We start from the raw sequence: 22219 nt of genomic DNA on the forward strand, positions 1-22219 counted from the left end.
ATTAAAGTACACGACACTGTGAGGCGATGTGTTGAACAGACAAACAGTAGAGTGGGGACCAGCACAAAACAGCATTCGTAACACCTTCAGATCAACGTCAACAACAGCATGTCAACATAAAGGTACATTTCATTCCCTCTGGATTGGATATTTCCCAGGAATTCCCTTCCTGGGGGTATTTCGGTGGAGAGGGCCCAATGACTAGGAGGTTTGGGACAAGAATGAGGAGAATGCAACCACTCCCCGTTATCATTTTTCCCGCCCACCCTCCCACGGTGAGGAGCTTTTCTCCCTCCCAACACTTTCACAGGAGCTCTGAAGCAGCTGGCAAGGGGAGGCATGCCAGCTACAGCTCTGCTGGCAGGGGCCCTTAAGGGGGGCTGCAAAGGCAACTGACCTCAAGCTCTGACCCTCTGCAGGGTTCCCTGTGGTCTGCTGGGAAACTCCTAAGGTAAATTAAACTGTTCTTTGGGGTGAGGGCAGAGGAAATGGTCTTTTCCTGAGTGATCTGCAAAAGGTCTATCATGACCTACCAGTGTCAATACAAAGTAAATGAGCTGTGATTAAGTTTGTCCTGTCAGCTAGGGACCTCACCAATCGAGTATTAAATCCCATGAGAGCGTGTTACGGCAGCATTGAGTTCTACAGAAAGTCAAAGTGTAGGTGATTTCAAACCTAGAACAGACATGATTGTTAGTACTGGGTCAAATAACTCATTGATTGGACTGCTACTTTTTTGTATGGCAGCTGAACAGTGCTGTGCCTCCTGCCTGGTATGCATTCACAGATAAGGCAAGCAACCTCCACTCAGGAGAGGATTGGCATTGAAAGAGCTGCAATATTTTAAATTGGGATTTGAGGAAGCATGCCGACCTTTGGTCTGAAATAGACTATTTCTTGCTGAGTAGAAATTGGTCCTGTATTTGGCAGATGGCACTGACTCAGGTGTTTATCCAGAGTGCTCTGATGCATATGTCCATGTATGTTCACAGACTACAGACAAACACGTAGTGACTTAGGTTAGCATGACAAAGGTGTTTGCCTAATGAGTATCAAAACTACAAACACAACCAATACTCCCAAAATCTGTTGAAGAAAAAATATCACCTGATAAATTTCAGCTGGGTACTGAATTTGTCAGCTAAATCAGGATTGACTTTGTTGCTGCAAGCCGTAATGCTAAAATAAACCACTTGTATAGGATGCCCTTCATGCTTTACATCTGCAAAATATCCCTCCATCATTCCAGTGAACTATTACTATAATGGTATAAAACCCAGGAATACTATCAAAGCTTTCCTGACTAAGCCAAAGCTATACAGCACTTGGGTGACAGTGACAGTTGGAAAACAAAGACTAGGAACACCGACTTCAGAATTATTTTTCCTGTCTCTAGACAATTCTTGTGTGTAATAGAGATCAGGTAAAAGAATGGTAGTGGTACAGATCTGAGTTTACATATGCTCAGCCAGTTGTTATTCCTATGTTGCTGTCTTTGCAGTAGCAGCTTAGAACAGGATTGCTTTAAAAAGCCCCATCCAAAACCAAGACACCACTAAATGTATTTTTAAACCTGATTATTTTTTCAAAGCTCCTTTTTCATAACTAAAAAGCTTTTCCCTTAAAATAATTGTGATAAAATCAATATTCAAAATAAATTTTAATTTATTTCAGTTAACAAACCACAGTTACAATTTTGTATAGTTAAAATTTTTCTCCATCTCTGATTTAAGCATTCAATATTTCCAGATTTTTAAATGTAATATTTGTATTAGACCACTGATTTTTATAATGTTGTCTGTTATTCAGTTTTTCTGTTATGTATAATCATTCAGCAATTTCAATGATGACTGATGGAGTCAGGAAAATTTCACTTTCAACCATATTAGTACTTCACACTATTTTTCTCCCAGCTAATTCAGATTTTAATTAGATTGAGCAGCAATTGATTGTACTGATGTACTATTCAATTAATTCCACAGTGATGACTGAGGTTATCTGCTGAGTGACAGCAAAATACCAGAGTACACCAAACTTTACAATAATTATGTACCAGTTCTACTGGAAACAGTGGTCCATCATCTTGTATACGCAAATTCTGATTTTAAAGTCACAACTGCTTAGGTATTTTTAACCTATTTCCTATTAGAAAATGAGGACTACTTCATTTGTTAAGTGCAGAGATCATAAGCTCTGTAACATTAAGAAAGAACTTTAAAAACTGGCCACACAAAATATCTCAAATTTAAATTTTTCATCAGAGGCAGGTGAAGTCTTGGTTTGTTGTTGTGTGTCCATTGTTCTTTGCCTCTCACTATTGTAGATCATGTAGATACAGGGAAAATCATCTAGTGATCATACTACTTATGGTCTTGTCTTTTAATTCAGGATGGAAAAGTAAAACACAGATTACACTTCTGTATTTTCTGAACCAGAAAAAAAAAGATTAGACTATGACCATTGCAGATGATGTTTGGTCTGCATGGATTGTACAACTGTCTAGACTGTAGACTAAAACCTTGTGCACTGATCAGTAAGAGTCTGCATTACCCATTCAAACAGGAAATGTTGCATGAAGGTAAAATTCATGCCAGCATATAATAGCAGAAAATGACTTACAATGTCTGACCTAATTCAGAATCGTCAACCTCAAACACTCAGAAATGCAATCATGACACCAGTCTTGGAACTAATGTAAAATCCTGACTTAAAACACATTGATTATTCTTTTATCTACAGTTTTCTAAGTTCACAGAGAGCATGCTTCCAGACTTTCCCTGGCAGTCATGAAGGATGAAAACATTGTTTTGAAGGCTGCACTTTTCGCACAATCTTACGCTTCCTGGGGTCAGTGCTCTGAGAGATACAATATATTTTGTATGACAATTAAAATTCTTGGCAAAACAGTTTTCAAAGGCAGGGCCTATGATTAGTCACCAGTTATTAGAAAATAATTGGGAAGGCTAATGAGGAGCATTTGTTTCCTTCTCTGCAGTTAACTACAGCATTGCCAGTTTGTGAAACTGACACCGGTCAGACCTCTAAAGGGTGAAGTCAGCTCTTTGATATTAAGTTGATAATTAAGGCTGTAGACACACAGTAGAGAGCCAAGTAAGAACTTAAACAGAAGTCAGCATGATGTCTTAAGATTGCTGCCTTCACTCACAACCTGCAGCTGCTTTTTCAACCACTTGGCCCAACTCAGGGCTACCATCCCTCTGCTCCATTTGCCCAGGCTCTTGGGGTGACATGGTCCAGTAATGTATCTATGGATCTGCAGCACATCACTATGCCACTTTTTCAGATCATGGCTGCTGTACAAAGCTGGGATGGGCCAGAGAATCCTGTCCAGGCACACAAATGCTGCAAGGCTGTGGCTGTGGGACCTCAAGGAAGTTGCCAAGGAACTTGGCCCATGGAGTTTGAGGGCCCATGGGATGAGCTTCCCTGCATCAGTAAACAACTACGTATACTTGGAAAATGTTCCTCCCAAGCAAAGAAAGCACCGGTCCCTGGCCTTATACAACTCAGAAATTGGTCATGCAGCCTATTGAATCTCCAGGTAAGACAATCTCCTCTGTTTCTTTTCTGTTGCCTCTCCCTACACATTTTTTCTGTATGAGAGGGGAGTATCAGCCTGCAGTCCTGAGCAAAGTCCAGTGTGGGCAATCCTATTTTGCTGACATAACCTTCCACAGCAGTGGAATGCTATATCTGCACCAATGGCTCTAAACTGTTGCACAGCTGTGGCACCTATCAGGAGGTTGTGTTCCTCCCTTAAAATGGCTGCCCCTCATGGCTGGAAGATGCAGTGCCCGTGTCTCTGCATTGTGCGGAACAGTCAATTATGGGCAGAACTTGGTATTTAAGTGCAAAACGGAGATTACACAGCAGAGTCAAAACATTTAACAGAAGCATTTTGGATTTCAAAACTGTATGAAAGCTCAGTTTTAACCTTTGAATAGAGTTCAAAAGATGTCCCTCAGCACACTTCCACTTTTAAATAAACAGGAGAATCAAGGGCCCTGACATTTCCAAAGCCCAAAACACCGGTTTGTTTTCCTTACATAAATACTTTGAATCTCAGCAACTGTCTACAAAAGATAACGACAGAATTTGTCATAGTTAAATGTGATCTGCTGATAGATTTAGCTTGCAGTTTTACAGCACCTTTGGGGAGCTTTGGTCCATTGAATAGAAGAATTTGGATGTATTGTGAGCTCTAAGGACACGTTCTTCCCTTCAACGTTTTTCATAAATGTCATTGAGGATGCAGCAGCCATGCAGTAAGTGAGAAAAGCAGCTGCCTTACCGTCAGGCTGAATTAGAATCATAGCGCAAATATACTTAAGTGACTCAGCAGTAACTAAGTGAGTATTTGGGATCTTTTCTCCCCTGGCAGTGGTCATGTAATTCCCCTTCATCTACATGGGAAAGGACCATATGTTTTAAGCAGAAACTAAATGTGTAGTGATGTAAACCCTTCAAGATTTTTCTCTTGAGAAAAAAGACAGTGACAGAAGTTTTCCATTATCTTCTGTTATTCTGTTGTTTATGTTATTAAAATGAGCATTCTTTTCCAGGTTAGGGAGAATTAAAAATCACCAGGGGTGCCCAGGGGTTTTTTATGTTTCCATTTGTTAGTGACACAATATTAACAACCCCACATGTATAAATGGAGTTTATTAGACTATTGATACCTTTAAAAGGCAGTTTTGAAAATCAGGAGTAGCAGCTTTTGAAAGAAATTATTCACAGAATCATAGAATAAATTAGGTTTTGGAAAGATTTCTCAGATCTTGGAGTCCAACCTATATTAACTTGGATTCGGTGTATTTTCTCCCCAATGGACTAACAGAGTGATCAAACACCTTTGCTGTCCACCTCTGAAGTGGACAATGTTGTTTTCCAGATCTTCAATTTACCAGTCCCTCTGTCTCACATCCCTGCTAAAATATCTCCCTATGAGTATTAGCTCATATTCTAGACAGAGCAGCTGGTGAGAAAACCTGATGTATCTGGAGAAAAGATCAGGTATTTGCACAGAAGGCAGAAGGAGCCACATCTGGGAGGTGGTTGTCTCCTGCCACAATGCGTGTAAATACCATAGTGTGGTTTGGATCTGCATGGCTGGGATCCCTCTGTTCACATGCCCATCCTATGGAAGCCACCGCTCTGCCAGGCCAGTGGTAAAGCACAAGCAGCAGCACATAGGGGACAGAAAATGGATAGTCATGAAAAAAGAAAGGCAAAGAAAAAATAAAGAACTATAAGCCAAAAGACATGCTATTGTTTTTTTAGCATCTTGTGCAAGACACGAACATCAAGATGAATTGACTGACATTATGTAATTGAAAGTAGATCTATCACACAACCTCTGGGTCTGGGGTTTGCATGTAACCCTGTTTGAAGCAGCAGCATGAGGCATGCTGTTTCTTTGCCAAAGACATAGATACATATTTCTATTACTTACCCATTTTTTTACTTTTTAGTATATAGTTATGGCCTTAGGCTGGGAAAAATATTTATGCTCTTCCCTCCGGTGTATATATTTTCTAAGGACAACACCACTCTTATGCATATGCAAAAGTGCATGCTTTACATATTTACTTTCTTTATACAAAACAGTGTGCCTGCCACATCATGTACTGCTTTCACTTCTGTGCATATTCCCCCAAATTTATCATCTTCTCATATTTAGAACGTAATTCTCACTCAAATCACAAGCAGCCAGCTCTTCTTAATAACAGTTATTTCAGAGATAACAGCTAATTATGACATTTTAAAAGGCATACATTAATGTTTCAGTAGGCTCAATATTTTGAAATACTACTCAGGGCAACATCTTGTTTGTTTTTGTGGGAAAACCTAAGGATCCATTCAGCAAATAGGCAGTTAAAACATCCTTCAACACACAAACCCTTGCAAACACTTTCTACAGTGTCTTCTATTCATCATAAGCCACACTTTGGAAAAAAAAAAAAGCTTTAATGGATCGCTTCTTAATGTAATTAAGTATATTTAACAACAGTATGCTTCAGAGTCCTTAAATTAGTCCTTTGCCTCAAGACAATGCATTCATCCAAATCCCTCCCTAAAACATTCTTATTCTGTAAATCCTATTAGCATTAATCTACTAAAGTTAGGTGTGTTTTATCATTTTTTTTTTCAGATACCTGGAAAGCTTTGAGAGCTACTGCTTATTCAGCAGCTTATGGTTCCTTCTGGAGTCTAACTCAACCTGGAAATTTTGAAGGTTTCATGCCACCTTTCCTTGGACATCCTCAATTCAACAGCACGATAGGGAAAAGAACAAAGCGGAGGATTTATTGTAGGATGGCATTAGCAAGGGTGTGGTAAGAAGGGACAAAACTGAGACCGAAACCTAACTGTGTACTATAAATGCAAAGGAGAGAAGGGATAATTCACCTCTCTTTTATCACTTCCACAGTTCATTTTGTTCCAGAAACAACAGAGACTTTTATCTGAAAGTCCTTGGATGACCGATCCAATTTAAATTCAGCCTAAGCCTCTGCAGGCTGGAGTGAGGCCTGACCATGCTGTGAGGCGGAGCCAGCAGGGACCCCAAATATTTTCCAGCTCTAAAAAAGCATGGTCAGATTATTGTTTCAAAAGGAAGATTAACACCACTCTGAACTGAAGTCAAATGCATGCACGAAAAGCCAGGAAAGGGGATTTCTGTTCCTCCCTGAGGTGCATGCACAGTCTTTCTTGGAAGAAAGAAGTGGCCGCATTTTCCTTTCAGGTTTATCTCACAGGCACGTGAAAGGCACTTGGGGCTTCCCAAACCATCAATTAAATGTTGTGAGAATTTGTAAAAGTTAACAACGGGAAGAGGGAGTTATTTGAGGATTTCTAAATCATTTTAAGCAGGAGCATGGAAAGACTGCTGGGCATACATTTTTAAGTCACCCTATTTCAAGGTTCTAAAATCTTTGTCGCAAGATCTCACTGCTAGATTAAGTTTGGTCACAGAAAACAAGACAGCAGGGCTGCTGACTTTAATTTGGATTCAGAAAGAGTGGTGTTGCCTAAGCCTTGCTACCCAAGCCAGGAAATGTCTCCTGAGGAGAACCAGTAGGGCTAACACTCCAGCCTCCTCTCCCTCAAAGCTGCCATGTCGTAAAGGGTTTACAATATTTTAGAGTGGCTTCCCCCCCTTCCCACCCCGAGGCATGATCGTTCCCCACAGATCAGGGACATTACCGGGGGGAGTGTGCCAAGGGGAAAGCACCAGGGCTGGCAAGTTGGCTATTCCCACTAGAGACCGGGGCCACCACGGGGGGCTTCTGTCCTCTGCCACCACGCATGGAGGTCTTTCCCGTGAGTGGAGGGGCACAGCGGCCGGCACGGACTGGACATACACTCAGCCACGGGGCTCTGCTTCAGAACTGGCTTACCCCAGGGCCCGGCTTGAAGTGTGTCAGGGGAGATTTAGGTTGGGCATTAGAAGATTCTTCACCCAGAGGGTGGTTGGGCACTGGAACAGGCACCCCAGGGAAGTAGTCACCAAACCTGACAGAGTTCAAGAAGCACTTGGACAACGCTTTCAGCACATGGTGGTGGAGTGTCCACAGCTGGCAAAGAGTTGGACTCGATGAACCTTGTGGGTCCCTTCCAACACAGGATATTCTCTGATTCTGTGGCCAGGGCTGGCTGCCGCGCCCATCAGCCTCAGCCGAGGTCACAACACCGCCCGACCCGGCTGATACACGGGGCGCCGAGGCTGAAACTTCGCCCCGGAACCGGCAGGGAAGAGAAGGGCCGGGAAGAGCTGGGGCCGCAGCCACCCCGCGGCTAATGGGCGTCGGCGGAAGCGCCCCAATACCACGGCTGGAAATTCCCCGGCGGCAGCGGCCCCGAGCCCCGGGCCCGTGAAGCCCCCGGTCCGTGGCAGCCTCGGGGCGAACCGCGGCGCGCCCCTCCCCCCTCCGGGGCGCTTTCCCCGGCCCGGCACCGAAGCGCGCACGTCCCCCCATCCCCGGGTCGTTCAACGTTCGCCACTGCTGTTCCCAACCGCTTCCGCTCCCAGCGGGGCAGCTTGTCCGGGAGCGCCGGGTCTGGAAGGGGGAGGAGGTGTCAGGGCGCACCAGCCGGGCCGGGCCCCCTTTGCCCCGCCCCGCGGTCCCGGAGAGGTCCCCCCGCAGAGGGGAGGGAGTCGCCCAGGCTGTCCCTGCCCGTCCTTCCTGAGCTGGGGCGGGGGAGCAGCGGCCCTCCCGGCGGGCAAGGGGGAGCCCGGGGAGCTCCTCCCGCGCGATCCCGGCAGCGGCAGCGGCAGGAAGGGCAGGGCGGGGGCGGGGGCTGTGCCTGTGCCGGGGGGGGGCGGTTCGCGGAGGAGGGGCCGCCGCCGCCGCCGCCGCCGGGCGCAGCAGGCAGAGGGAAGGCAGAGAGCGGAGCTGCCGCCGCCGTTGCCGCCGCGGAGGGCCGGGGCCTTGGACGCGTCCGGCGAAGAGCGCAGGAGGAGAAGGAAGGGGAAGAGGGGGGAGCCAGCCGGCCCCTCTCGGAGGACGCGGCCCGCATCCGCCTGGGGAAGGGCAGAGGGAAGCGGAGGGGGAGCGAGCGGGCGCTGCTGCCGCCGCCGAGGAGACAAAGAAGCGGAGCCCGCCTGGGCTGGGAGCCTCCCCGCCGCCGCCGCCCGCCCCGCTCCGCTCCCCGCCGGCCGGCCGGAGGTGAGCGCGGCCGCGGGCGGGACTGGGATGGGGCCGGGGCGGGGGCTTGGGCCCGCCGCAAACTTGTGGCGGCCGCGGGGGACGACGCGGGTAAGGGGCGCCGGGAGCCGGGGAAAGGCGGGTGTCACCTGGGCGGCCGAGGCTCCGCGACCGCCCCGCGCAGGAAGGGGCCGCTACCTGCCGGGGGTGGCACGGGGGGCCCGGAGCGGGAGGAGGTGTTTGTGTGCCACGTCCAGTTGCGGGGGGGGCTCGGGGGCGGCTCCTCCTCATCCTCCCGAGTTGCTGCTTCTGTGTGTGTGCGCGTGTGACAGCCGCTGCTTTGTGCCGCCCGGCTGGGGGGCAGCGCCGGGCCGGGACGCCACCCCCCACACCCCTCGCGGGGCTCCGGTGAATGGAGGCGGCGTATCCGGCGGCTGCGGGGCAGCGCCGGGGGAAGGCGGGCAGCGCCTCCCGGCCGGAGCGCGGCGCAACCCGAAAGTTTCCCGAGCGGGAGCGGGAGCGCCGCCGCCCCGCACGGGGACCGGCGGGTGGCCGGGCACACCGGGCTGCGGCGGGGACATGGCCCTCGGCCCGCTCAATTCGTTTTGCTTTCCGTCACCGACTTTCGACTTTAGTAGGGCTGCGGCTGGGGGTTTTCTCAAGGAGCGCCGTGCACTGTGGCCTCGGTCGATGCCAGTGCAGGTAAAGGACATAAAGGTAAAATTACATCTCATGTACTGAGTGTTCAGTGAAGCGCATCGCTGCGTGTTTTGGGAAGAAGATTACTGAAGTTTATAAGTCTTCTTGCTCTGTTTCAAATGAAAAATGTGCCCAAGCTAACAGCTGCCCTTTGCTGGCGGGGTAGGCACTTTGGCCTATCTCAGATCAGGTTGTCAGATCGGGATTCAGGTTTGTAATTCAGCTCTGACCTGCAGCTGGCTGATCGTTGAGGGCTCTCGGCTCTAGTTCCTATATGTTAATGTCTTCCACTGTTTTTTAACAGTGAACGTGGCCCTCTGCGTGCATCAGGGTTATTCCGTGAATTCTGTGTAGTATTTCACTCGGAACTGTCAATTTTTTGTCAAACAAAGAGAAACCTTTTATTATTTTAAAAGTTGAATGGTGACTGAAAGTCGGCAAGAATTTAAAGCATTCTTCAGCTTGAACAGTGTTTCTTCCCATGAAGGATTTTTGTTTCTGAGGAACATACTGCTGCTGTCCTAGCAGCTCAGCGTGGGAGAATTAGACTTCTCTTTCATGAAATGTGGTAGTGGCCTTTGTAAAAACAAATTTTCATGGCCTAACCACGCGTGGTTTATATCATTGGGAGTTTGGACTGGTAACTTAATATGGAGGAATTTGAAAGGACTCACTGGGTAGGAGATTATGAAGAATTTCTGTTTGAAAGTACTTGTTTTGCCATTGCTTTTTAGGAATCTGAAGCAGTCAGCACCACAGATGATGTTAATGGTACTGTGTTTTCATTTTTAGGATTATGATTTCTGATGTAATGTTGTTGCTTCTCTGAAATACTGATTTCACAACTCTGGAAATTGAAAGCCTCTGTCTCACTCAAGTGCGTTTAAGAAGTTAAGCAGATCGTTTTGTCTTTGTAACTGACTTTCCTCTTGTGACTTTGTCAGAAGATGTCACTTTTGGGAACAGTGAATAAATGTAGCAATAGAAGGCACCTGTACCATGAAGATCAAGTCTGTAATTAGCAAATATTTTTATATAGGCCATGAAACAGATACAGATTCATTATAATGTTAGCTCTTATTGCTGTTGTTCTGTCTATTGCAACATTAGTTGTTGCACTTGGTTCTTACTTCTACCGCATTACATTTCCGACTGCTTTTGTGGAAAAAAAAATTATACACAAAATTTTTGCTATATTTTCCCAAAACTAACAGCAGAGTTAGCCCTTGATAGTCTGGATGATCCTTTTTATTACATCCTGGCGACTGAACATATGATAAATTCAGAACTTCAGTCTTTGCCTTGTTGCTGTACAGAAAGGGAACTTACCTCCCTTTCCTCTCTTCTGTTTTCCTGGCTAGCTGTCTGAAAGCTTAAGGAACGGTATTTGCTCTCTTCCGTGTCACCTTCCATCTGCTGTTAGCTAAAGAAGAGGCACAAGGTCAGGGGTGTCTGCTGCTTTTCCAGCCTTAGTTTTTTTGTCCCTTGTGTTGCTGTTGGTATGTTAATCCTTTGCAGCGCTCATGGCTTTCTCAGTAGAAACTATAACAGTAGCGACTGGAAAAGTGATACCCAGATAGCTCTTTTTGCTGGTCGTGGTCTTGAGCAGCAGCAAAACTACCCAGAGTATCTGCATTTTTCATGCTCCTTGAGCATAAAAGCTGCTTCCAGACTCGTGGAGGCAGGTGTTGTATCAATTTACTTGCCGCAGGTTTGAAATCAAAACCAAGGCATCTTTGAATGTAAAGCAAACATTCTAGAGAAATATTTTTTGTTTGTATGGAGGGACTGATGGTTTCTAAGCCGTGGGTATTCCCAAGCCCCACTCCCACTGTGTTTTGAGGAAGGAGAATTGCTGATGTGGATTTGATAGAGGTGTTTGAGGGAGTTTTTAGATAGCTGAAAACTGAAACCAGACGCTGCTGTGTTTTGGTTAGTTTGGTCAGCCCAGGGTGAAGGTGCTGGGTGCTCGTCGCTGGACACCCTGCTCCCCCAAAGTAGGTCATTGGCGTGCCGAAGAGGCGGAGAGTTGGGGCACTCTGCAAGGAGAGCTTTCTGCTTCTCATGAAATCATAAACTTAAAGATAGTATGCTTTGGCCTTGTATTTACTGGGTCCGCAGAAATGTTGTAGAACAATAGTTTCCAGGGAGTGAAAGTCAGGAATTCTCGCTAGTTCCTGAAGTGAACGATGTTTAGAGTTGGGATGGTGTTTGTAATGTGGGAAATAGCTTTGTTTTGCTGTGCCGAGGGGAGGAAGTGAGGCCTGCACTAATCATTTCACCTGTGCACGATTGTCCAGTCTTTACTACGTGAATTCCTGGTGCACTTTTTGAGAAACAACTTTTCTGTTTGTTTTGCTTCGCAGATTTATGTGTGTTGGCCCAGGAATCCAAAAGTTATTTCTGTTTTAGGTAGTTCCAATTTAAATTTTTCCTGCAAATTAATTAGGCCCATTAGTTTTCTCATAATAATGTAGTCAATAGTGTTCTGCCCAATTAAACTGTTGTTCTGTTCAGTAGTGGGTAAAGTAATTCTTCCAAATGCTAAATTTTTGTTGTTTTTTTTTTTTTTTCCTTGAAGTAATCCTTTTTCCCCATCGTGAGAATTCTTAATTGTTTCATAAATGCTGATGACATGAGTAAGTTGAAAGTGCATAACATGAAATACGTATTTTTATATTCAATTAAGTATATGTGAGACAACAAATCAATTTGTTTCTTGCCATTAATGAAGGGAGTTCATATTTTAAACCCAGCATAAATAATAACTGTGTGCAATGAGGTGGCCTGACAGTGTACATTTTTAAGCTTTCATAGAGTACTGCAAATTTTAAAAATTCAGGTGTGGAGGAATAAATCTTGATTAGAGAATAGCAACCCATTGCATTTTAAATTACTGCAGCTATACACAAAACTCTGGTGTCAGTGAAGTTTTAGAAATACTCATGCTATGAAAAGCATTTGTTAGAGTGGAAGCTCAGGTATGCTGGTATAGCCTGTATTTGTTCACAGTTGTAGAAAAAAAATTTGTGACTTAAAGGCTTTTTTGCACTGTAGGTTTGCTATGCTGGTTTTGGTTCTGATCTCGTTAGCCAGTATTAATATGGTGACATGTAACTACGGTTGATTATTTGGTGGAACAGACAGAGTGATGAACATGGGACTCGGCAGATCTCTGAATTCTCAAAAGTGTTTCTACACTTAAAATCGTGACAAAATCTCTCTTACAATTGTGACAAAATACAGGTGCAGAATAAAATGCTATATGGGTGTGTTTTTACCTTACCAAGTTTTCCTCTACTCGTATCAGTTACTCTATGCAGAGTACACACAACCATAGAAACAGACGTGAAAACAGGTAGTGAGATATACCACAGATAGAATATAGCAGAAATTTTATTAGAAAGAAACCATGGCTGTAGTATATTTACAGAATGAGGTAGCAACTGTCTTAGGCAACCTCCTTTTTAAAATATTTTTTTTAAATTAATTAAATTAAATACAAACTTTGCTTCAAATAAGATGTTTAATCAGAAAAAGAAATATAGTTAGGTAGCCTGTTGTGTTTCAGCAGTTGTGCTGTTTGGATAAGTGGGGTATCAATAACCAAAAATAAATGAGCAGGTCTTCAGTTTATTACCTATTTAATAGAAAGGCAGAATTTAGGCTTCTGAGATGTTTGAAGTTTTTGTATTCCAGAAATGATCAGAGTATTTATGAGGGCCTTAATAAAGAGAAGTGGCACGAGTGTGAAAGCAGGTACCGAAGTTTATGGAGAAGCTAGAGGTTCTGTATGCTCTTCCTGATGCCGTCCTGTGAGTCTGGGTCACGTCCTCTTACAGTGTGAGAAGCTGCTTTTAGCTGAGTGCTGTCTCTTGCCTGTCTTTCCCTACGGCTTACACTGGGTCAGCTCTGTGCAAATACAGAGGAGCCATCAGACCCTGCAGGAATACAGGAAGAGGGTTAACAAAGGAAGGTGCTTTTTGCTCATGCTGGGGTGGATTATTGGTTCTGCTAGCAGTGCATCATTTAAAAAGTATGTGTTTTATTTTTAAGAAAATAGAAGCAAGCTCTTGGAAAAAAAAATTGTCAATTTCACTTGGGATTTAACTGTATTTTTTTGTTGTTTTTATTATTTTCAAAAAGTCATTAAACACGGTCTTACAACCTTTCCTTCAAAATAAGATTAGATCCTTGCAAGGGTGAGAAAGTTTAGAAAGGAATGATGATACTCATTAAGCATATAAACTATAGATGAAACATAGTAGGATTTTCTAACTCATCCTTGTCAAATTTAAGTTGGCTGGAATAATGCTTTTTTATACCAATTAAGTATTAGTTAACTATATAGTAAAATAAAACACTTCATTCTTTCAGTGCTTTCATAGGTTTGGAAGACAAGAGGAACACTGTATCCTGTTAAAACTTACTCTGTATATGGAGTTAAACTGGTGTATTACTCTAAATTATTTAGAGCGTTCTGGACTAATAAGCATTTCAAGGAACAGCAACAAACGAAGCCTCCTGTTCAGCAAAACCTAGAACTGATACCAAAGAAGAGTCTTAAGCATTGATCACACTGACCTCTTGGTTTTAATGCAGTGAGAACACCCTCAGCGTACCGTGGCTGCAAGGTTTTTCCTTCCTGTTCTTAGAGTAGCAGTGTATCCATCGCACTTATTTTCTCCCACATGCGTTGTGTTGGACTTGGCTCCCAGTGCCATCCTGGGCCACTGCTGTTTCAGGGGAGCTGACTTCTTAGTTGACATCCTAATGATGTTTTGGATGACGACAAGGAAAGTATTTTTCAACCTTTTAATGCAGAAGGAGAGATACGTGGCTCTATGATATGCTCTCGGGCTGAATTTTGATAGCTGTCATGACAACAAATGACACATTCATTTCCCCGAATGGATGGTGTCCTTCCAGACACACACAGAGTGTTATCAGATTTGACAGGTCTTGAATGATGGCATGTCAAGCATTCTGGATTCCACCACAGGAGACTTGGGCTGCTGCAAATGCACACTGCCACCTGGCTTAGTAAAACTTACCTTAGGCTTTTTCTTGGGTTTGAATTCAGGGGTTTTTTAGTTGGTTCTTACAAGTATCCTTTGAGTTTTCATTTTAGTTAGATTTAATATTGGCTGAAAGTTTAGGTGGTAATTTTAGATTGAAAATTTGTTTGCAAAATAATAGAAGAGAAAAAACAGTATTTGGACTTCATCCAGACGCTTTAAAGATGTATGTGTTTTAAATGCCTTCAGTATATTTAGTAATAATTTCAGCAAAATCGGAAGGATAGGTTTTGAGTATTTGTTGGGTTGGAAATGTGCACTCTGTTCACTGATTTTTTTTCATTTTGTATTAGTGCTGTCAGTCAGTGGTGGTACAAACACTCCATGGTAGTTCAGCTGTAGAGCGCAGGGCCAGGAGCTGACACCTGTGTAGATGAGCTGCAAACAGGGGCAGTCGGTGGCACAGATGGCTAATTTTGTTTATTTATAGGACTGGCTGTTGTTTGTATAAAGGGTTGCAGTCTCAGTTGGCCAGGTGTTTCTGGTTTAACTGGACTGAAGAAGTCCTGTAAGTTGGGTAAACCCCTGTAGGTGCTGGGTTTTGTGTGTTTTGTATTGGAATGTTAAGATGGATTATGGTCTGTCAGTATCTAGTATTCTGGTAACTGACTCAAATGACCTGCAAACCGCAGTTTTTCATGCATGATGGTGGCTTTATTTATTTATAGTTATGAATTACTTTTGTTAACAATACTGTCTAGCTATTCCTGCAACATAAGTGAAATGTAACTGGTACCATTTAGGTGCTGGGAAGAAGGTACCATGTTTATATCTTTAATTAGTCCTTCCTGCCAGAACTTGGAATTCTGTGTATTTAGCTACTTTGGAAATGTAAGTTAAGACATAGCATTTTTCCCAGTGAGTATTGAAATTTTGTATGAGTCCCTACTATTTTTTCAGCTTTGTGGTTTTAATTGAGAATGTTTTTGTTCCAGTCATAAAAGAAGTTGGTTGTGGTATATCTTGTTTAATTGTGCTTTCCTTTAATCATTGCATGTTGAATGCAAAAAATGTAGGTGGCATTTATAGGTGTAAAGATGGGTATTTTTACATCCAAAAAGAGTGAAGCCATTTATAGTATAAACATCCTGAGCTTTACTTTTCCTGTCTTTTGGAAAAAAGATGAAAAGAAAAATTGATGATCAATCTCCTTTCTTTACATTTCAGGTCTGTAGGCAGTCTTTCTGCTAGTGCTGCAGGGATAATATAGAAATAATTATATTGTGGACTATTCATAAATTCACACTGTTTTGAATTCCATTTAATTCAAATAGAGAACGAAATTAATGCTAATATCCCAAATAATTAATGCTATAATAAAGGCTCTGCCTTCCACTTGACACTAAATGACTTATGTTCTGTTACAACAAAAGGCCTAAATCATTTTGAGCATTCAATATTAAAATTCTAGTTCATGAATATTAGAAATTTAATCAGATATCTCAGTAAAGACTGTGTGGATTGTATTGGGTTTAAACACTGGTAATCACGAAGCTTGTGTTTAGCACAGGTATCAAAATATGACACATCATTTTTATGAGCTTTGAGGCTTGTAGGGGATGCATGGGGAATCATAATGAACTGAAATGTTATATACTTCCTATGGCAGAAAACTGTTAGAGTCTGGGTAATGTTGTTACTGTGACAATGTGTGTCTTCCTCGGTTAGCCCTGTCTTATAATACTCTTGGTTGTATTCCTTTAGGATCTTTTCTGGTTTTGCTGACGGGAGATTCTGGATTTTTATTTTTTTTCAGGTATTTCTTTCACCTCTCTGGAAGACACGGTGTCAAAGCTTTGTCAAAGTTTCATTATTTGTTTTGTATCCCAACTTCTCCCTCCATTGCTGTGGCCCTGTGCATGTGCCCTGTACCACTAGTGCTCCTGTTGGAGTGATTGTTGCTTATTTACAAAACACGAAGCTGACCATATGTACATCTTCCCCAAGACGAGGACCACTGTTACATTGCAGGTCAATTCTTTTTTAGTTACACATTCTTTACGTGTCACAACATGTACATTGAATTATGGAACTTCTGCTGTAGTGTCACACAGCCAGCTTATTTTTAGAGGCAGACTTTACACATATACGTTGTTTACATCATTACTTTTCCAGCAGTCCCATAAAGTCAGTGTGGCTTCTCATAGTTAAGGATTGTTAATTGAACAGTAATACTGAGCTGTTGTAGAACAGGTATGGATCAGGCAGTGCTTGATATAATGCCTGCTTAAGGTGATGAAAAAGGAAGTTAGTCCCTCGGGGGGAAACAAGGAATTAGTTAGTTTGGTGTTTTATTTAAAAACATGGAAACCTAGAATTTAAAACAGACAACCAAATTAATGAAAACGGGAAAAAAAAGGGAAAACTAAAATGTGATGCAAGAAAGGGTCTTAAATGCATTGAGGGTTGTAATTCCTGTTTTGGAGGAACCAAAGTTTGAAAAAAAATATATTAATGCAGATCATGGAAATTCATAACTTTTAAAATGCTTTACTTCCTTGCTTCCCCCCCCCCCCCAATAATTTACCTGTATTAGGTTGTTTAATGGTGCAGCTAGACCTGATTTCAATGTTCTGTTATAAAAGTCTTTTCAGCTTGCCCTTGTGATTTGTCTGTTCTGTTCTTTGATGTTTTTTTCCTTCTTTCTGGATAGATAATTTTAGTGGTTAAGTAGCTGGTCATTTGGATTCCTTTGAGTTAATATAAGTGATATACTTGTGGTTACAAAAAGATACCATACATAACTGCAATCTGAATTAATGGCTATTGACGTACTCTTCTGCAGCGATGGCATACATACCATTACTGAGTGTGCATAGCATTTGAAGCAGCTTGGTATTTAGTAGATTATACTGTGCTTGCTAAGCAGGTAGTAAAATTTTAAATGCTTCATTCTTTAAAAGTAGCAATCCTGAATCTGATGTCAGTGAGTCATGAATGCAGGTGAGTCAAGGTGGAGTTGTGCTAGAGAGGAGGTCATTTTTCCAATGCCACTCCCTGATCAGCTCTGCCTGCCTGTTGCCCACCTGGCTGGTAGCAGCCCTTGTCTCTTTCTCCTGTGCCATTTTCCTCCCACAGGCTTTTTTGAATGTGAGGGATGTGCCTAGTTTGCAGGATGTCATGCCTGATGTTAAGCGGCTGTATTTCAGTGGATTGTTAAATTGTTGGTACTGTTGTTCTAAAATTGTGGCACCTACTCCATATTAAGAAGTCCTCCACAAAACCTAACAACAATCGAAACTCCAAACCTCAATATTAATACTTGCACCTGGTATCAATATAATTCATAGTTTTGGCAGCTGTGTACATGTACCTTAAGATTTTCTTAGGGAAGTACCATTTTATTTTATGAATCTGTAAACTCTTAATTCAAGAAAAACTTTGATTTAGTTGGTCCATACCTTGATTATTGTGCCATTTAAACTGATGGTGATCACCTGTGTCTTTGCTTTGTAATCTCTTCTCTCCTCCTTTTCTATTGCACAGTATTTTGTTGATAATTAGGATTGGGAATAGCCTTGATTGTGAGTAGGCTTGTTTTTGGGTTGTCCATAATTAATTCATATGGCAGAAATATTTAAGCAAAGAAAGTAAAATATTAGATAAAACTAGAAAAAAACATATTCTGTCTAGCATGATTACACACATTTGGGAATGAGTAAGATTTGACTGAAACATTGCAGTTACATGATGTGCAGAAGCAGAGTTGATGAGATTTCTGAAATGAGGATACGCTTGAACCCTTGCTTACAAGATTTCTGTGTAATTGTTTTTAACTTCCTTCTTTTATGAATGTGTTCTGGAATTGTGTTGGGGTATTGGGGTGGGCTACCACATGGGTTAGTCAGTACATATCTTTCCTTAAATAAGAAGAAACATTTTTACATTGAGAAATGTAGCAAATGTTTTGCATTATTTTTCTAGTTTTTTCAGTGGCATTGATTTGAAGTACTGTAAATTTATGGCAGGCAGAAATGACCGTGTGTAACTGTTTTGCGGAGAAATCTGTTTTCCTGCAGCTGATGTGTGCGACTGATCACCCTGTGTTGTCTTGCATCACGCAGCCCTTTGCTCTAATACCTCTATCAAAGCATCCCAATCTGCCTCCTTACCCCATCTCCCTTCTGTTCCCTTTGCAGCACGGGGTAGCACTGGTCAGTGCCTCAGAAACCCACATCCTGTGGTTAATGCACTCTTTCCAAGCAGCACAGGGGCTGTCAGGTAGCTGAATGGCGTCCAGCTGCTGTGTTATGAAGCCCTTTGTCTAACGATCTGCTGTTAAAGTTCCCGGGGAGCCTATTACTCATGTATTCTTCATGCTGGAAGAGTCTTTCCATTAAATTAACAGCTGTGAATAGGATTTGGATGAAGATATTTTTGTGAGTGTTTTGTTGGCTCTCTATTCTAACTAAATATATAGTTGCACACAGTCACAGAAATGAAGCTGTCTGTTTGCTTATGTCTGCTCAGGGTAGGAGGAAGTGTAGGGTGCTTTACAGGTTATTCTGTTGAATAGCATGTTCTTATTTTGTGCCTTCATATGTGTATGCTTGCAACTTGGTATTTGGGAATGATTAATTAAATCTGAATTAATGTGGCCCAAATTGGGGTAGGATTTACCAGTATGAACTGGCTTTGGGCTAAGAGGAATTGTATAAAAATAACACTGTACTTTCCTTCACTATGCATCCTCCTCCTTCTGCTTGTCCACTCTTTATAGTGTGGAAGAGCTTCTATAGAGAAAATTGTGTGATGAGGTTCAGCACTGGATCCCAGTGTCATAGGGTGTTAGGGCAATGGTGGAAGAGATATTATTTCAGATTTTTCTTTTTTCCAGTAGCTGGATATTCACTTTTTTTGTAATATTTCTTTAGAACATTGCTGTTCCACAAAGTCTGTGTTGTTCTGAAGTAAAAATGTAGCCTGGGGTTTTCAGGTTGTAGATGTACTGTAATATACTTAGTGACAGTTGCTGATTCTGAGGACTTTATATGCAACACTGATCTGAAACTTACCAATTTTAAGAGGGGGTAAAGGAAAGAGAGTTGAAAAATAGAAATCTTGAGTTCAGGAAGAGTTAGACAAAGGAAGTGTGATTCACAGTTAGTAGCCTTAAATGTATATGTACATTTTAAAAAGTTTCATGTAGGCATACTTCCAAGATTGTTTTTTAAATTAATTGTTTTGTGCTTATCAGCTTTTGCTGCAAAGGGGACATAATGCAGTTTGCTGAGTCATTGACCCTTGTAACCAACAATTTGTATATCTTCACCTTGTTCAGCTTCATACCAAGAAGCAGTAGAAATGTGATTTTTATATAAAATCAGTAGGTGAATATACTTGTTCACAAAGGAAAGACTTAAATTTTTCTCCAGTATGTCTAATTTTTTATCATTATGTATGGACTTACAGAATGTGCTCGGCTGAGATTGATCACTGGTGTGTGAAATGACCAAATTATAACAATGGAGGGTTTTCTGAGGTGGGTAATATATTTTCATATGTAGCTTCCAGCAGTGACTTTAATACACTGAAGGCCACACTTTCAATGCTTCTGTTATTGAAATGTAGTGCTCTGATCGTTTTTCTGCTGAACTTCAATTTAGAACTTCATCTGGAAAACATCCAAGGAAAAAGGCATCAAAGCAAAATAATAATTGTCTCAAAATGCAGGAAGATCTTTAAGTATAGAATTAAAATAGGTAGCAAGAGCTTGAAGAAGTGCATTGGGCACCTTAAAGGCTAAATCTGTAAATAAGAAAGGAAAAGACTGGCATGTACCTTGATGTTGTAATAGTTTGCTAACCTTGCATACAGGAAGTAAACTTCTGTGTTCTTACTGTTTATAACTTTGTTTCCCATCTTGAATCTTTTGGCTTTGCTTTACCTAAAGGATTGTTACCACTTTACTGATAGATCCTCAAGAGCTGTATTGCCACTTGCAGGGCCCTGAACTGGTCCTCTGCTGCACTTCAAAGCCACCAGGTGAACTCTTCCAAATGTTTAATCAACTGAGTTATGATACTCAAGCCACTTACGAATGTGTTTAGTTAACTTTTCTGAGGTTTAGATTTGGGACTTTGTAAAGAAAAGCACATTTGGGAAGAAGAAAATGGTGATTAAGAGAAGTGTATGCACAGTTGAGAATTTATTTTGGCTCTTTGGCATTTTAGGAGCGCCAGTGTGAGAACAGTTTCTCTAGTTCTTCTGTCAGTGTAGTAATAGCTGTGGGAGGGTGGTGGTGTGCATGAGGCTTCAATAGGTGACAGCTTTTTTGCTTTCTACAGCTACAATTAAAAGTGTCATAAATGTTGAATTTCACACTGCTTTTATTGGAAGAATGATCAAAGAAGAAATGTAGTCTGTATTATCCAGGAACATCTCTATGTATCATGCTGAAATCATTCAGATTTTCCTTTCTTTACAGTAGGTCTGTCCCTGTCAAACACAGGTTTTGGTGGTTCTTGAATTATACTGGCAGCATCAGCAGATGGTTTCAATGCCATCTGCAAAATATATGGAAAGTTCTATAAAGTGCAGATTTTCTAGGATTTTGTTTGGTTTTACTATGCTTTGCAGTTATTATTAAAATATTCAGGAAATTTAGCATACCTTATTTGTCTGCTGGGCACAGTAAAATCTTGCTGTAGCATGTGGAAGCCACTTTTCATCCCACCCACAAGCTCAGCGTACCTGAAAAACCCAGTTACTGGCTGTGGAGTGTGTTGTGGAGAGATCTGCTCTTCAGCCTAAATCTTAGCAGACATGGGGATTTTCTTCACCTCTTGTATTACACAGGACTCTTCTGCTTGCTTTTAGTTTCTACATTGTCTTTTCAGCTCAGCCCACGCATTTTTCTTGCTTTTCCAGGAATAGCTTCCCTAGATGGTAACACCAGCGGCTCGCAGCTCTGTGCTAGTTTCGCCTGGGGAAAAAGCCCTGGCTTTCTCAAAGCCCTCTGCCTCTAGCAGCAATGAGCAGATACACCCATTGTTAGGAGATGTGAGTGGCAGGTATGTGGTAGTCTTGTCTCTGCATGGCTGAAACCCTCATCAGCTGGAACATCTGAATGGATCCTCATCTGGGATGAACTTGATGGATTAGTGTAGTGGAAGTGTGTGTGCTGTGTTACATATCCCAGCTGATGCTGCCATGAGTTGTTTTAGGTGCTTGCAAATTCACTCTCCCAGATATGGTCGAAATGCTCTTGATTTTCTTCTTTATTCATAGAGATGTTGCAATAGACCTGGATTGCACTCTGATAATAGAATCGCCTGTATTTCCTTGCTATTTTTTTTCCAAGTCACCTCTGCATACTCTGATAAATAGCCCACTTACACAGTCTCCAAAACAGGTGTTTACATGGAATACCCACATGCAAAGTTTGTTACAGAGTTTAGGGTCCACCCCTCTGTAGTAAGATAATTTTCTTGATTTCTGTGTGTGTTTAAAAACATAGTATCACCCCTAAAGCAGTCTTGTCAACGGAGTTACTACTCCCTGTTAATTTTCATCCTTGGGGTAAAAAGATGTGTGTTAGGATAACTTAGTTTCAAGATGGAATATGAGGTTTAAAGAGAGGAGCTGTGTGTGCCTGCAAAAAGGTGAATGATTCTGTTTCTCTGCATCTGCGATTTCATCCTTGAAAGAAAAAAGCAAGGAGGAAAGTTGTTGTGGTCATGGAATGCTATTTGATTTCAGCTTGCTAGTCTGAGCTTTCTTTCTCAGAAAAGAAAGATCATTTAATCACAGATTGCAAATAGTGGAAATTAG

At 42.2% G+C, this 22219-nt stretch overlaps 1 protein-coding gene and 1 long non-coding RNA gene across 3 annotated transcripts in view; both read left to right on the forward strand.

The window, feature by feature from the left end:
- Positions 1–331: 331 nt before the first annotated feature.
- On the forward strand, positions 332–6994 carry LOC136286057 (uncharacterized). Its single transcript, XR_010719717.1, has 3 exons — positions 332–451; positions 3305–3562; positions 6173–6994. It is a non-coding gene; the product is annotated as an uncharacterized lncRNA (long non-coding RNA).
- A 1336-nt stretch (positions 6995–8330) lies between these two features.
- Positions 8331–22219, forward strand: part of NCK2 (NCK adaptor protein 2) — an 84584-nt gene continuing 70695 nt past the window's right edge. For both annotated transcript variants that reach the window (XM_066176668.1, XM_066176669.1), the window contains exon 1: positions 8331–8690. The gene's annotated coding sequence lies outside the window, so the exon portion shown is untranslated. The remainder of the gene's footprint in view (positions 8691–22219) is intronic.

The sequence above is a fragment of the Chamaea fasciata genome, unplaced genomic scaffold (genome assembly GCF_029207755.1).
Source record: "Chamaea fasciata isolate MVZ Bird 193981 ecotype frontalis unplaced genomic scaffold, bChaFas1.0.hap1 SCAF_2, whole genome shotgun sequence".
Taxonomy (NCBI): Eukaryota; Metazoa; Chordata; class Aves; order Passeriformes; family Sylviidae; genus Chamaea; species Chamaea fasciata.